The sequence below is a fragment of the Euleptes europaea genome, chromosome 15, assembly GCF_029931775.1.
Source record: "Euleptes europaea isolate rEulEur1 chromosome 15, rEulEur1.hap1, whole genome shotgun sequence".
In the NCBI taxonomy this organism is placed as follows: Eukaryota; Metazoa; Chordata; class Lepidosauria; order Squamata; family Sphaerodactylidae; genus Euleptes; species Euleptes europaea.
This window is the reverse complement of record NC_079326.1, coordinates 56,762,577-56,780,191: the sequence shown is the minus strand read 5'-3', so window position 1 is coordinate 56,780,191 and position 17,615 is coordinate 56,762,577.

The following is a 17,615-nucleotide window of genomic DNA, read 5'->3' as shown; positions in this document are numbered from 1 at the left end:
GTGCTCAGTCAAAGGAGACTGAAGGGCACGTACGGCTGTAGGATACCAGCCCGCGAGCTGGGGCTTGGCTTGATGAGGCTCTGTCAAGGTGGAGGATCGAGTGCAAATGCAGACAAATGCAGACAATTCGCTTGTGAGCAAATATGATAAGATTACAAAACAACAACGGTCCGAGGGGGCTTGTTTTCCTGGAATGCCCGTATTCTGGTCGTGGATGTCAAATGTATAACCAAACTCTGGGGTTGCCAGGTCCCTCTTTGCCACTGGTGGGAGGTTTTTGGGGTGGAGCCTGAGGAGGGTGGGGTTTGGGGAGGGGAGGGACTTCAATGCCATACAGTCCAATGGCCAAAGCGGCCATTTTCTCCAGGGGAACTGATCTCTATCGGATGGAGATCAGCTATAATAGCAGGAGATCTCCAGCTAGTACCTGGAGGTTGGCAACCGTACCACACTGCCTTTCTCAACACATATGCTCAGGGCCAGCGTCAGCATACCCTGAATTGGGGCAGCTGGCAGGGACCAGGCCTTCTAGGAGGGCCCAACAATAGGGTTGCCAGGTCCCTCTTTGCCACTGGTGGGAGTTTTTTGGGGCGGAGCCTGAGGAGGGCGGGGTTTGGGGAGGGGAGGGACTTAGAGTCCAATTGCCAAAGCGGCCATTTTCTCCAGGGGAAATGATCTCTATTGTCTGGAGATCATTTGTAATAGCAGGAGAGCTCCAGCTAGCACCCGGAGGTTGGCAACCCTCCCCACTGATGCCAACCCCAGCCCAATTACTTGCTAGCATTCTTGTCACCCATGCTCCCAGCTGCGTGTACTTTCCAGGGAAACCAGGGGAAAGGTTGTGGGCGGTGCAGGTGGCTGTAGGGTTGGAAAATACCAGGATATTTTTTTGGGGGGGCTGAGGAGGGTGGGGTTTGGGGAGGGGAGGGACTTCAATGCCATAGAGTCCAATTACCAAAACGGCCATTTTCTCCAGGAAACTGATCAGCTCCAGTTCTTTCCCAACCCAGAGCTGGCAACCCCATTAAAATGTGATATTTTCTGTTCATATTAATTTGTATAGTCATGCATTCATACATAGAAGATATTGTGCCTTGTGATGCTGCGATTTGGTTTCTTCAAGCTGAGGATGCATTGCAGGCTCGCCCGCGAGGAATGTCTCTGTTCTGTTTTCAAGGTTTCAAAACGCTACACCAATGCTGCTGAATCCCCATCCCAGCGCCTACAAATAAGCAGCCTGACCTGTCTGCAGTCAGCAGCTGGAGCCATCTGATAGAAGCCACAACCTTGGCAACAGTTTTTCCTTTGCTTGAGTTGTATTAAGAACGGGAGCTCCTCCAGGTCTGAGGCGGCTGCGCTCCAAATAAGAAGCATGGCAGGCTGTTTTCTTGCAGACTCCTTGAAAATACTCTGTGCATGATTCACGCACTTGGATTTTATGTGTCTTTAGCACTCCGGTCCCCTCTCCCCCTATGCAATGGTTTTGTGTGTCGAGCACAGCCAGAGAAGCAATCTCCTCGCCTCGAGTATTTCCCAACGCACAGGTACTATACACTAATAAGACAGGACAAATGAGTGTGGGACTTTAATGGCCCTCAAAGTATTTCTCTCCATGCCTTGTAGAGAGAGGCAGGTAAAAAGGGAACTAAAGCATACCATTAATGATAATAACACAGCCCTGGAAAGGGCCTTGTGTATTGTTTTAATGTGCTGGTATTCCAAGTGAAACGAATGGAACTCCTTAATCCACTTTAAATTCCAGGACATGTCAATGCTTTGTTTGCTTTGGGCCTTGTGAATATTTCACCTGCTGGTTGGTTGCCAGAAGGAACCCTCAGTAAGAACGAGGATTGTTATCCTGGTTGTGTTTTATTGATACCACTGAGAAACTGGGGAGGGGCTGTGGCTCAGAGGAAGAGCCTCTGCTTGGCATGCAGAAGGTCCCAGGTTCATCATTCCCTGGCATCTCCAGCTAAAAGGACCAGGCAGTAAGTGATGTGAAAGTCCTCTGCCTGAGACCCTGGAGAGCTGCTGCCAGTCTGAGCAGACAATTCTCACCTAGATGGTCCAAGGGGGCTGATTCAGTGTAAGGCAGCTTCATGTGTGTTCAAACTGTCGGGGAGTGAAAAGCCTGTGAACTCCAGGATCTACCCACAATCCATCTGTGTGCTTCTCCTGACTTTAGGGTCGCTAGTGCCTAGTCTACTAGGGTTTTGCATTAGTTCTACTCAGAATCCATCTGCGTGCCACTCCTGACTCTATGGTCCCTAGAGTCTAGTCTACTAGGATTTTGCATTGGTTCTACCCAGAATCCATCTGTGTGCCGCTCCTGACTCTGTGGTCCCTAGGGTCTAGTCTACTAGAGTTTTGTGTTGGTTCTACCCAGAATCCATCTGTGTGCCACTCCTGACTCTAGGGTCCCTAGGGTCTAGTTTACTAGGGGTTTGCATTGGTTATACCCAGAATCCATCTGTGTGCCTCTCCTGACTCTAGGGTCCCTAGGGTCTAGTCTACTAGGATTTTGCATTGGTTCTACCCAGAATCCATCTGTGTGCCGCTCTGGACTCTATGGTCCCTAGGGTCTAGTCTACTAGGGTTTTGTGTTGGTTCTACCCAGAATCCATCTGTGTGCCACTCCTGACTCTAGGGTCCCTAGTGCCTAGTCTTCTAGGGCTTTGCAATGGTTCTACCCAGAATCCATCTGTGTGCCACTCCTGATTCTAGGGTCCCTGGTTGGCCAATGGTCCTGTTGGGCCTCCCCCCTGCCAGGGCCATCTAGGTGACCCCATAGGAGGCAAATGGGAGTCACTGATGGTAGCCAGCGTCCCTCACCACATGTGAGGTTGGCAGGATCTACTGCAAGCCTACAACCCATGTCTCTTGCAAGACAGGTGTGAATCACCTTTAGGGCTGCCAACCTCCAGGTACTAGCTGGAGATCTCCTGCAATTACAACTGATCTCCAGCCGATAGAGATCAGTTCACCTGGAGGAAATGGCCCCTCTGGCCATTGGACTCTATGGCATTGAAGCCCTTACCCTCCCCAAACCCCACCCTCCTCAGGCTCCGCTCCAAAAACCTCCCACCGGGGGTGAAGAGGGACCTGCCAATCCTAACCACCACTGTGAGCAAGGGGGGTGGGAGACAGCCCCGATCTCTGCAAGTTGGCAGCCCTCATCCTGCAGAAGGCAGATGGCAGCTCTTATCCCCATCCCGCGTCATCTGGGGAATGGGGCCAGACCCCTGTTCCAGGTCTGTTTTTGCTTCAAAGTCCATCCCCGCATGCCTCTCTTTAAAAAAATGTTGAGAACATAGCAGTCCTTCCATAACACATTCCAGTAAAGCTGTTGCAATTGCTATCCTTTTGTTAAAAGTGGGGTTTGAAAGGCATTGTGGTACAGCAGACAACCTGAAGTGACATTGAAAGAGATGCAAAGACTGTAACTAATAGGCTGAAGGGAAGTGGAAAGAACAGGGATGCAACTAATGAAGTCCATTTTTAAAAGAAAAACCCATTAAATGCAGGCTTTCTTAGGCACTCAGCAACCCCCCACCCCGCCGCCAATGTTCTGTTCTCTTTGTTTTATCCTCATTCTACCACTTCCACAATTAAGTTCCATGTCAGGATGACGTCTGGCATATTCATTTTGGCGAGTGGATTTTTAAAAAAGATTTGCTGATGGATCACGGAGCTCTTCTAGTCGAGCGATACGACTGCTACTCGGAGTAGATTCTTGCCGTTATCAATTAATCATAGATCCCTAAGGGCCTCTCTAAAAACAGTGCTTTGCCTGCCTGCGATGTTCTCCAGGTAGAGTGAGCAGGTGGTTACCTCGTTTGACCCGGACAGCCATGAGCTGTGTTGTCTTCAAACGGCGGGGGAGGATTCAGCCTGCTTCCAAATCCGCTGGATTGCTGACTCAATTGTTTATTCCCCCCACCCATGAGAATCGAAGAAAACCAACAAGGAGGCAAAGGCAGCAGCGAGTCTAATATCATGTGCGTAAAGCATACCCGAGGGCGTACCAAGCCGTCCTCAAACGCCCTGCTGTCCACCCCAGGAAAGAAATCTCTTAGCATTGTTTCCATCGCAGCGATCAATGACTTCTCCGTTTTCCATGAGTAGCTGAGTTATTTTGTTTTATATTCCCATCAAGGTAATTAGCATTCACCTCTGAAAAGTCAGTATTGTTAATGGGAAAAAATCTAATAGAACGGACTCAGATTCTTACCGTTAGATTAACATCAAGGACAGCGTGGAGAGCCAGCGTGGTGTAGTGGTTAAGGGCAGGGGTTTGGAGCGGTGGACTCTGACCTGGAGAACTGGGTTTGATTCCCCAATGCTCCACATGAGCGGTGGAGGCTAATCTGGTGAACTTTGTTTCCCCGCTCCTCCGCATGAAGCCAGCTGGGTGACCTTGGGCTAGTCACAGCTCTCTTAGAGCTCTCTCAGCCCCACCTACCTCACAGGGTGTCTGTTGTGGGGAGGGGAAGGGAAGGTGATTGTAAGACGGTTTGAATCTCCCTCAGAGGCGGATCTACTGTGAAACTAATGAAGTTTAAACTTCAGGGCCCCTAATCCCGGAGGGGGCCCCTGAAGCAACTTTTTTTAATGAGTGAATTTCTCAACAAAATTGATGGAGTTTTTTAAGTGATAGAATCATAAGCCGATGGGTTGAAGTACTTACTATTGATTTTAGAATATGCTCTAATACCCATTCCAGATGGCCTCAAAATGTCCCTGTCATTGGTCAAATTTCACAATTTTCTCGGGGGCTTGCTGTGCTCGAACCCCCAGCTGTAAGGGCTCACTGAACTTGCCAGGACCTATTCACAGCCTACATTTTGGCAGCTGGATTGTCAGATCCTTTGTTGGTGCATGGCTTAATAGTACTGTAGTTTAATTGCATCACTGCATGGCCCATTTTCAAGGACTCCACCCCACCACCCTGTTCTCTGCCATTTGGGCCTCGAGGTCCTTGCAAGGGCAGCAAGGCCCTTTGCACCTTGTTGGATGTTCCCCTATTGTTGCTGGTTGCAAAGGGGCCCCCATAACAGTTCAAGTTTCAGGGCCTCAAAAATGTAGGTTCACCACTGGTCTCCCTTAAGTGGTAGAGAAAGTCGGCATATAAAAACCAACTCCTCCTCCTCCTCCTCCTCCTCTTCTTCAGTAGAAAAGGGCAAGAGTCCAGTAGCACCTTAAAGACTAACAAAAATATTTTCTGGTAGAGTATGAGTCATCATCGTCGTCGTCGTCATCGTCTTCTTCTTCTTCTTCTTCTTCTTCTTCTTCTTCTTCTTCTTCTTCTTCTTCTTCTTCTTCTTCTCTCCTCCTCCTCCTCCTCCTCCTCCTCCTCCTCCACCTGAATTCTGTCCAGGTTAAAATTAAGCCCAAAGAATGTTGTGTGTTGTATTAGTAATGTTACAAATAATATTCATAATATTACAACTAGGGCGCGGGGGCGGGGGAGCACCCATTGAAGTTGTTGGGAAATAGGGTTTAGATACGGTTGCCAGCCTCCAGGTGGGGCCTGGAGATCTCCCAGAATTACAACTGACCTCCAGACTGCAGAGATCAGTTCCCCTGGAGAAAATGGCTGCTTTGGAGGGTGGACTCTATGGCATTATATACCAATGAGGTCCCTCCCTTCCCCAAACCCTGCCCTCCCATACCACCCCCAAAATCTCCAGGCATTTTCCAGCCTAGAGTTGGCAACCCTGGGCTCAGGACCGCCAAAAGGAAATACTTCTTTACTCAAAGAGTCCTTCAGTTATGGAATTCACTGCCAGTGGGCAAACAATGCAGTCCTATAAAGAGGTACACCAGTCTGAGACCATTGATTTCGAAGGCCTGAGACTGGGTTAACTTTGCATAGGATTGCACTGATTAGAGTTGCTAACTCTGGGTTGGGAAATACCTGAAGATTTGGGGGATGGAGCCTAGGGAGGGTGGGGTTTGGTGAGGGCAGCATATAATGCCATAGAGTCCACCCTCCAAAGCAGCCATTTCCTGCAGGGGAACAGATCTTTGGTTGTCTGGCGATCCAGTGTAATAGCGGGAGATCTCCAGGTGCCACCTGGAGGGTGGCAACACTGTTTCAACACGGGGCCACATATTCATAGAACCATAGAATCATAGAGCTGGAAGGGACCACCAGGGTCATCAAGTCCAACCCCCTGCCCAATGCCAGAAATTCACAACTACTTCCCCCTCTACACCCATGGTGACCCCTGCTCCATGCCCAGAAGATGGCCAAGATGCCCTCCCTCTCATGATCTGCCCAAGGTCATAGAATCAGCATTGCTGACAGGTGGCCATCTAGCCTCTGCTTAAAAACCTCCAGGGAAGGAGGGATGAGATCCAGGTTGAGACTTTGATAGTAGTTGGACTTTGATAAGCTAAACTCTTGCAGATTTGCCTACCTGGTCTCTTACGGGAATAATACTACTGGTAGGGTTGCCAACCTCCAGGTACTAGCTGGAGATCTCCTGCTATTACAACTGATCTCCAGCTGATAGAGATCAGTTCACCTGGAGAAAATGGCCACTTTGGCCATTGGACTCTACGGCATGGAAGCCCCTCCTCTTCCCAAATCCTGTTCTCCCCAGGCTCCTCCCCAAAAATCCCCCACTGATGGCGAAGAGGGACCTGGCAACCCTACCTTAAAGGTAGAGAAAATTGGGGTATAAAAACCTCCTCCTCCTCTTTTTCTTCTTTGGAGTAGGAGGTCCTTCAGAAGACCCCCAGGAGGCATAACGTTGGTGGCTGCAAGGACAACCCATTTAGAAACTGTCAGCCTCCTAACAGTTTGTAGAATTTCCCAACTTTCCCTCATTTGACCCATCCCCTAGGGGCAGCCATTTTGCAACTAGTCCCTCCACCCTGTGGCAGCCATTTCATTTTTGCACCCATTACCTCCCGTAAGTACTCACATGTTCAACAAGTTTGGGACCCGCGATCTATAGAGTCTGCCCATCGATCTCTCTTCCATTTGGGGGAACAGAGGCGACCCCGTTTTGCAAAACCAAAAGATATTTTCTGCATAAACCTATCCCGAATTTTAGAGCAGGGTCTTCCATCACAGCGCGTTTCTCTGGAAAAGTGTGTAATATATATAATATACTATAAGTTGTACTTTTACTAGTTTCAGAATGCCATTTCCCCTGGCCTTACCTCTATTACGCACATCATTCATTAGATTATGAAAACCATTAATGTCATACAGCTGAACCAAATGAATTCGCTCAGAGACCGCCATTAGCATATCAAGTACCTCTTTCTCCGCTAAATATTCCTGACAGCTCTCATTAGGAATGACGGATGACATTTATAAAAGACAACCCTTCCGGAGGAAAATAAAGATCTACCTTATGTATTCCGATTGCAAGGTACCGTTTTTGACTGTTTATGTTTTTCTCCTCCTATTTTTTTTTTTTTTTACTTTTTTGTGAGGAGAGGAGTTGGGAAAATTCACAAATTAGATTAATCACTCATGCCAAAATGTCTGAAGGTATTGCAAGACTAATTGGGGTTGGAGTCTGACGTCTGCAGGTGTTTTAGTCATAAGGCAGCAAACGATGAGTCATTCCAGATATGTTTTCAGCCATATGTCAGGCAGATAATTTTATTTATTTACAGGATGGTGTAATGGTTAGGAGTAGTGGTTTGGAGCGATGGACTCTTCTCTGGTGAACCGGGTTCGATTCTCCACTCCTCCACATGAAGCCAGCTGGGTGACCTTGGGCTACTCACAGCTCTGTTGGAGCTCTCTCAGCCCCACCTACTTCACAGGGAGTCTGTTGTGGGGAGTGGAAGAGAAGGTGATTGTAAGCCAGTTTGATTCTTTAAGTGGTAGAAAAAGTTGGCATATAAAAACCAACTTCTTCTTCTTCTTCTTCTTCTTCTTCTTCTTCTTCTTCTTCTTCTTCTTCTTCTTCTTCTTCTTCTTCTTCTTCCCTCCTTTCTCCCCAAAGGGGAACCAAAGTGGCTTGTGTCATCTTCTCCTCCATTCTGTTCTCCCTCTACAACCCAGTGAGGCAGGTTTCGCTGTGAATGCAAAAAAAGGTGCTTTATAACAACGTTTTTCACTTATTTGTAGCATCCTAATCACTTCACATACATTCCTTACAACTACCCTGCAAGGAAGGCCAGTAGTTAGGGTTGCCAGGTCCCTCTTCGCCACCAGCTGGAGGTTTTTGGGGCGGAGCCTGAGGAGGGCAGGGTTTGGGGAGGGGAGGGACTTCAATGCCACAGAGTCCAATTGCCACGAATTCTATAGAACTGATGGTATGAGCAATTTTGTATAATAATTAAGTGGAAGGATAGAAAAAAGGATTTTAAACACCCTTAGTGGTGCTATAGGATGTTGACTGGTATGGTATACCCCGCTCTTGGAAGCTATGCAGGGTTGGTTCTTGGATGGGTGACCGCTAGGGTTGCCAGCTGCGAGTTAGTAAATACCTGGAGATTTTGGGGGCAGAGTCTGGGGAGGGTGGGGTTTGGAGAGGGGAGGGACCTCAATGCCATAGAGTCCACTCGCCATTTTCTCCAGGGGAGATCAGTTGTAATAGCAGGAGATCTCCAGCTAGTACCTGGAGGTTGGCAACCTTATGTGCCCACCATGCTGTGCTAGAATTCCAAAGGTACCTGCAGGCTTTGAAAGGGAACCCCTGGTATAGATTGTCTTTTGAAGCGTGTCTGAAGCAAAATGGATTGGTGAAACTTCAAAGCTTGTAGGCTTGGTTTGCTGCAGAATTCCGTGCGTAGAGTTCCAGGACATAGGGGCATCCACAGAAAAGACCCTGCTCAGTTCCTCAAAGGAGCTGATCTCAAATATTTGGGGAATCTGACATAGATCTGTCTAACATGATCTTATTAGGGAGAGGGTTGGACCAGAACTCACGGGTTCAAATTAAATCAAGAGAGTTTCCGTCTAGACATTAGGAAGAATTTCCTAACAGTTGGAGCAGTTCCTCAGTGGAACAGGCTTCCTCGGGAGGTGGTAAACTCGCCTTCCCTGGAGGCTTTTAAGAAGAGGCTAGATGGCCATCTGTCAGCAATGCTGATTCTATGACCATAGGCAGATCATGAGAGGGAGGGCGTCTTGGCCATCTTCTGGGCATGGAGTAGGGGTGACTGGGTGTGTGTGGTGGAGGTAGTTGTGAATTTCCTGCATTGTACAGGGGGTGGGACTAGATGACCCTGGTGGTCCCTTCCAACTCTATGATTCTATGAGGATGCTCACATAAACAGAGGCATTCTGTAAAATGTGCAGATCCTAAATATGGTAGGGATGGATTGATTGGATCACTCTGGCTTCTTCTATCGCTATGGCTGTGTTGGCTTCCAGATACAGGGATTAGGACAGAATAATTATTGGGAACTATATATATATATATATATATATATATATATATATATATATATATATATATATATATATATATATATATATATTGGGAACTATATATATATATATATATATATATATATATAAATTAAAAGATGGTTTCAGCAGTCAATTGTCACCACATGTAATCTTCCGGAAAATCCTATAAGATATTGGTCGGCTATGTAATTTTCTCAAGAAACATTGATAAGAGGAAGAGGATTTATCAAGAAAATAGAGTTACTCTTCTAGCCCTGGATTACAAATCTAATCTTCTAACAGCACCAGAAGTGCTGTTAACTATTTCATTACTTTGTGGCTGTGTTCCCTGGCTGTGATGTTTTGGTCCTTTTCATTGCTCCACCTGTTCTCCTCAAGAAAGCAATTCATCTTTAGTGTGAGAAATTCATCTCTGCGTCTTCAGACTGATGTAGGTTCCACTTTCATGTACACTTGTCCGGGAATGTCATACAAAATGAAAGGACATTCAAAATAGATATAGAATTGAGCTGAAGGGTTTTTTTGTTTGTTTGCAAAGGCTTTGATATTTAATTATATTGATTGCTATTGGTCATTTTAATGACTTTATAAAGCTTTATAGAGCCAGTGTGGTGTAGTGGTTAAGAGCGGTGGTTTGGAGCGGTGGACTCTGATCTGGAGAACCGGGTTCGATTCTCCACTCCCACACATGAGCGGCGGAGGCTAATCTGGTGAACTGGATTTGTTTCCCCACTCCTACACACGAAGCCAGCTGGGGAACTTTGGGCTAGTCACACTCTCTCAGCCTCACCTACCTCACTGGGTTGTGGGTGTTGGATTGTGAGGGCTTTGTTATGCCCAAAATACCTGTTAAATTAGCAGAGTGCACAAAGGCTGTTGTGCGCAGAGAAGCCCATCCAAACCTCTATGTGTGCCAGGAGCAAAATTGCTAGGAGCCTTTTGTCTATTTAACTAATATACTTCATTTATTGTAGGAAATCCATTTCTGGATAGGATAAAGTATAGTTGCCTATCTATTCTAACTAACTAGGATGGAGGGAGATCCAGGACATGCGTCCTTCCCTCATGGTGGCAAGATGGAGAAGAGGTGCCAGTGTGTGTGAGGAGGTGGGGAAGAAACAGGAAGGAAGTTTCCCTAAGAGTAGCAATCTACATATTAAAGGGATAAGTCAGAGTAGTAGAGAAAAGGATGCCCCAGTGTCTTGTCCCCTCTGTCTCTCTGACTCACTAGTCTTGTCCCCCTCTGGAGTCTGAGGTTAAGAGACAGCGCAAAGTCCTTCACTTCCAACAGTGGGGAGGGGAAGGTGATTGTAAGTCGGTTTGATTCTTCCTTAAGCGGTAGAGAAAGTCGGCATATAAAAACCAAGTCTTCTTTTTCTTCCTGAAATGTATGGCTCCTTTTTCGTACTCTGAGACGGCAATTTGACAATAAGTTAACAGGTATACTACTCCAGTGAGCCAGCCCTTGCTAAGTGCCTCGTGCATCCCTCTGATGGCATGCTACAGCACACCAAGGCGTTGGGTGCGTTCCCGACTACTTTGCGTCAAGCGGAAAACTAATGGAAGCCTTCGATATTCTTCCTGATTCCCCCCGAGCCTTACAAATGATTGAAGGCATCTGCTGCCTGATTGTAATGTGGCACCTGTGGTGAACATGGAGGTGGAGGAAACACGGAGGAATTTTCACAGTGCGAGCGCCCGCCGATGGCATGCAATGAGACAAATTGGGGTACGCCACGCTCGGTATGAACTGAACATTGCCGCCCATTACACCTAATGGACGATAGCTGCTGGGTGTTTTGAGGCGCATGCAAAAGACAGCTTGAGAGCGGAGCTGGTGCATCTTCAGGTGTTTTTCTCCCCCCACAAATCCCATCTCTCTCCTGTACGGCATCCAGGAATTAAGGCTCATCTTAAGAGCAAATGAACAGCTGCAATGCCTACAGAGCTATCAAAGGGAACGGTTTGTGTTCGGGCATTTACGCTCTTTAAAAACCTCTTTCTCCTGCGCAGAAAGAGAAGACCATCTAGATTTAGTGGTCAAAACTTGGCTTTGCCACAAAGGACCTTTAAAGAACTCATGCGATATTCTCTCATGATCTGTTTCCAGTTATGTTCCTTGTAATATTTGCCCTGTATGCTCAAGTTGTGCCAAACAGTCTTGATTTAAAAGACAGTCTCTACTCTTGATATATTTTGCTAGGGCAATTTACTGACAACTTTTTTCGGCATTGAGTTTTATTTATTTACAATTTTTTAATGCTGTCTCTCCAGGAAGGTGGCTTACAAAATAAAAATGATCAAAACAAAACGTTACGCACGTGCTGCCAAGCCGCAAACGACTTATGGTGACCCCAGCAAGGGGTTTTCAAGGCCGGTGGCCCGTGGGGACCCGGCACCCCTACCCGCTAAGGTCCCTCCCCTCCCCAAACCCCAACCTCCCCTGGTTCTGCTCTCAGATCTCCAGGAATTTCTCAACCCGGAGTTGGAAACCTGAATGCAGAAGCGAAACGATACCTGTATTGTCCTGCTCACACAAAATGGCAACCAGGTCTATCAGTAGGGTTTCCAACCCCCAGGTGATGGCTGGAGATCTCCCGCTATTGCAACTGATCTCCAGGCGACGGAGATCAGTCCCCCTGGAGAAAATGGCCACTTGGGAAGGTGGACTCTATGACATTATAACCCCATTGAAGTCCCTCTCTTACCCAAACCCCATCCTCCTCAGGCTCCACCCACAAAATCTCCAGGTATTTCCCAACCCGTAGACGGCAACACTATCTATCAGGAGTAGGGTTGCCAGCCTCCAGGTCGTAGCTGGAGAACTCCTGCTATTACAACTGATCTCCAGCTGATAGAGAGCTGTTCCCCTGGAGATAATGGTTGCTTTGGCCAGTGGACTCTATGGCATTGAAGTCCCTCCCCTCCCCAAAAACCTCCCGCCCATGGAGAAGAGGGCCCTGGCAACCCTAATCAGGAGGACTGGTGGTACACGGGTTGGTACACCCAAACGGGGCCTCTGAGAACCTCTGAGAAAATGAACCTCACCCATAGAGGCAACTCCGCTCATCCTTTTAGAATCTCTGATTTAAATATGATATAATAATAGATATTTTTTCTTTTCTGTTATGTCATAACACTCCATCGGAAGTCCAATGGTGAAGGGCACTGTGGTGGGGGGATGGGATTTGGATTCAGGGCACGAGGAGACTTATAGAGTGATTTGAATATTGTGTTAGTGGATAAATAGTGCGCTGAGCATGTAATTTGTTTTTTCTTCTTTTTATGTATATGTATTTTATATTTTTTTTCTTTTTTTTCTTTTGTTTTTGTGTTTATTATAAAAATAAAAAAAATTATATATATAAAAAAAGAATCTCTGAGTACCCCTCTTCTACCGACCCGCCGGTGTCTTCCACCCACGGTGGCTTCGGCTCCCGTCTTCTCCGACAGATGGAAATGATTAAGGCCTCTGTGGAAGAGAGGAAAGATTTGTTGTGCATAATCATAATGAGAAACGAGATCGAGTCCAGACACGAGCAAACTCCGACACATCTGGCGTGAAGAAAATATACGATCGCAACAGAAGTGTCATCTGCGATTCTGGAAAGCAAGCAAGAAAAGCAGAGCGAACGGCGTCAGAGATGCATTTGTTATTTGCTACCCCAGCATTATGGAACGGCTTCCTAAACTAATTCGTTGCTACCTGACGAAGGGGCGGGGAGGGGGGAACTTTCTCCATCATGTCACCTTTCATTAAAACGGTGTTTGTCTGCGGTTTTGTTATTTGCAGTTGCTCATCTGTAAAATTAGAAGTTTTAATTCTTCACAGTGTGTCACCTTTTAAAATTCGGCTCTGTTGACACGTACTCCCCCCCCCCCGTAATGCAGGGAAGGCTGGAAATGAAATTTAAAAGAAAATTAGCTAATGTGGGAGCAGCTAAATGAATCTCTGTCCCTCGCTGGAGTTGCCGCTCTGGTGCGTGCGGGGATCTTACTTACGAGGAAACCAAAGCCGGATGTTCCTTTGGATGCTTTGAAGCACGGAGCTTCTCACTTACCTTGAACAGCCTCCGCTCCGAGCTCTCTGGTGAATAAACAGAAGCTGTTTGAGAAGCTGTTTAGCTTGGACTTCCGGTGGTGTTGCTGGGGAGAGCACTCCATTTCCCCAGGCTGTCCTGGGAGAAATCCAAGTTTGCGTTATTTCTGGGGTACATAGATACCCCAATCCGACCCTTGCAAGTGGGTTGGAAAGCAGGAACTCCCTGCAGCCCGCAAACGCGGTTTGACCTCCTAGGTACTCTGAGGGGGCTTTTTAAGCTCCTCGGAGTCCTGGACGCCGGTCCTGCGAGGGCACTAGGGAAGGACATCGCCAAAACGCAACTTAGGCATCAAGCTCCACCCTCCACCACCTTAATACCAACATAAGGACTACATAAAGAAAAGAACCTCACCTCTTGACACCCAAGTGAGTACAAAAGAACTCTTCGTCTACTTATTGGAAACTTGAACAGACGGGGGGCTGATAAGAATATTTCTGGGACCCCCATTCCTCCTTAATCCGAACTGAAAAAGTTTGATCTGAGTTAGCCATCGGGATTAGCGACAGGAGCCTTATCAATCCGATCAGCCTAAACCATAATAAAGAGTCGGAAGGATACCTTTTGATTGACAAGAACTATCACCAATGGGTCCAAGGGAAGGGAGGGTGATTTTTCTTCCTGATTTTCCGGCGAAGAATATCCTGCCACGTTTGCAGTAAGGGAGCGCCTGGAACGGAAGACCCTCTATAACAACCTATCTATCATCGGAACTAAAATAACAGGAAGTAGTTGTAGGACCGATTACGCGTCGCACTCGAGTTACTTGGAAATCATTCCTGAAGGAACAACCATCGAGAAGAGGCGGTAGAAGGTCCACGGCACTAGCAACTTCCTGTATACTTCCTGATCAGCCCGACCTAGAGCGACCGAAAAAAAACTCACTGGTATTTCAAAACTTTAAAACGCAATTCTAGAGCCAATTTCGACTCTTTTCAACCCGAAAAAATTATAAGGCTGATGTTTGAATTATTATCTTTTAATTAGAACTTTAAAGGCCCTGTCTGTGGACATGTATTTTACCAGCTTCTTTTGGCTTAATACATAGCCCTGCTCCTATGAAATCAAAGGGAATTTTACAGAATTCAAACATGGAAAAAAAAATACAGGACATGCTTGCTAAACATTCTGAGGCGACAATTAAACAATTAAAACAGATTTCAACACAGATGGCTCAACTGATTTCAATGATGACGACTCTTGACCAATCATCACAGGTAGGCAATCAGAAGTTGGATCTGGTTATAGAAGACATAAAAGTCTTGAAAATTCAAACGATGACCACAAATACAGACATACAAGCAATGGACTCTTCTGCCCAAAAAGTCATGGAAGAATACAAGGATACAAAGAAGAAGACAGAAGTTCAAGAAAGCAACCAGCCGGCGATAAAGAGATCAGACATACAAGAAATAGACTTTTCATTTAAAAAAGTTATGGAACGACGTGTGGATATAAGGAAGAAGAGAGCAGGTCAAGGAATACAGATTGAAGCCACGATGGAGATGAAGCCCAGAAAGAGTTATTTTTGGATACGTATCCTGTCTGAGGAAATGAGAGAGAACAAAGAAATCCTGTTCCCATACCTGACTGGCCTATTTCAGTTACAGAAGGAACTATTAGACCATGGTTAAAGGATTGATTTAAATATGATTGCTGGATCCAAAGGCTTTGATAGTGTGGACGGGTGGCATGGCTATTAATGATGTAGTGGAATTAAGATTAAGACATCATTTTGGGAATAAAGGGCTAGAAATTCTTGAGAAAAAAGACTGGATTGTTAAAATGTTTGAAGTGGCAGAAATGGCAAAACTCACAGCTATTCTAAATGAAGAAAATGACGTTCGGTTTCTGGGGGAATGGGGGGCGTGGATGCATTATTGTGAATATGAGTTAAAATTGGGAAGAATGGAAGAATATTTTCTAATCTGATCCAGAGGATTATTTTTGGTTTTTTTTATAATGAATAAGCATAATTATATTTACTAACAGATTATGGTTTTTTTTATACAGGATATTGATAGTTTATTAAGATTAGATTAACTACGACGAGATGAACTTTTTATTAAGAGGAAGATAGAGGTGAAGGGGAAGTCAAAATTTTCCATTTCTTTTTTTTCTTTTTTTCTTTATTATATGTTATGGAACTATAACAACTTTAGGTTAGAATTGAAATTTTATATTGTCATAGATGTTGTTTAATGCAATGGAAAATTTTTAGTATAAAATCCAATAAAATCTATATATAAAAGAGAAGCTGTTTAGCTTGGAAAGAAGGCGGTTGAGGGGAGACACGATAGAGGTCTATAAAATTATGTTTGGTGTGGAGAGAGTGGACAGGGAGAAGCTTTTTCCCCTCTCCCATAATACCAGAACGCAGGATCATCTGCTGAAGCTGGAGGGTGAGAGATTCAAAACAGATAAAAGGAAGTATTTTTCCATACCACGTATAGTTAAATTGTGGAACTCCCTGCCCCAGGATGTGGTGATGGCTGCCAACTTGGAAGGCTTGAAGAGGGGAGTAGACATGTTCATGGAAGAGAGGGCTATCTATAGCTATTAGTAAAAATGGATACTAGTCATGATGCATCTCTAGTCTCTCCAGCATGGCCTTTCTTATGTTCTTATGAATACCAGTCATGATGCATACCTATTCTCTCCAGTATCACAGGAGCATGCCTATTATATTAGGTGCTTTGGAACACAGGCATGTTAGCCAAAATGCCCGGTTATGAATTTATATGGGGAAATTAGCATTCAATAACTGGCTAATGGCATAACCCACAGGATCTAAACCTGTCTACGGGAGTCCAAACCGTGATTCAAGAATAAAGCCGAGGCAATGGATTTAGTTTCAAGAGTTTTACTTTTAAAAATGTGTGCACAAGCACTCAAATTATCATACACACACCAACATACAGAGTCTAAGAATTAAAGGGAGGAGTAGAGAGACAGTTGCCAATGTGGCAGGCCCACGATGATGGGAAATACTATACCTGTCTAGGAGCGGAGTTGTCCTGAGTTCCATGGGCTAAGAGGAATAAAGAGGGGGCGGGGGGGGGGTCCCCTGCGTGTTCGAGCATTGTTGCCCACTCTGACAGAGTGACAGCAAGTATGACAGGGGAAGACCTAAGGTAGGGTATGGATAGTGTGGATCCCAGATATACTGTTCTCTTGGGGCGGGGTGATTGGATTACCCCTTCGTGGTTCCTGTGTGACAAAAGGTGACAAAGACCCTAATGGTCAGCTGCCGGGATGAGGCAATGGGCAATTGAGTAAATTATTCTATTTCCTATCGATTTGCGCAATTCCGGGAGGGTCAGGAGTTGTCTGCAGATGAGGTTAACGAGCTGGAACAAAGACGTGTATGGATGGATCCAGGGCGCGTCGCTCTGCATAGCCGGAGGAGAGATTCTTCGTTACTGCTATCTCGATGCCTGTTGATGGGCCATCAATCATGCATATGAAGGAGGAGGGGGGGGAAAGGACTGCGTGCTTGCCTGGACATGTCTCGCAAAATGTCAGCCTGCTTGAGACTGGGTTAGAGAAGATGGATTCCCTCTGGTTCTCTCCGAGAGGCTTCTCTGCCCGTGGTTCCTCCTTGTCAGTTTTCACTGACAGGCGCGGGAGCCTTCCCCATTGCGTTTGGGGCTTGGCACACATCTGGAACAGTGGTGGCACGCATCTGTTTGGGTTGCCATGACCAGTCCAGGAGATTGGCAACCCGTTTCCTTACAGAAAGGATAATGCTGCTGCAGTCATCTTGTTTGTGGGCTTCTTAGAGGCACCTGGTTGGCCACTGTGTGAACAGACTGCTGGACTTGATGGGCCGTGGTCTGATCCAGCAGGGCTTTTCTTATGTTTTTAGGTTCTTATGAGATAAGAGCCAGAAGAATCATGTACTACAGGACTGTCTCACTTCAGGTGGTGTGGACTGAGTGAAGTCCCCACAATTGCATAGCTAATGTGTCAGGAAAATGGCTGGACTTAGCATGGCCAGTGACAAAGGGTAGCTCCAGGAATCACTGCGGACTCTGTGGTTAAACCCCAGAATTTCTTGTGATTCCTAGAGCTACCTCTTTGTCACTTCTGGGTTCTACCCTCAAGGGACATTGCTGGCATTGCTG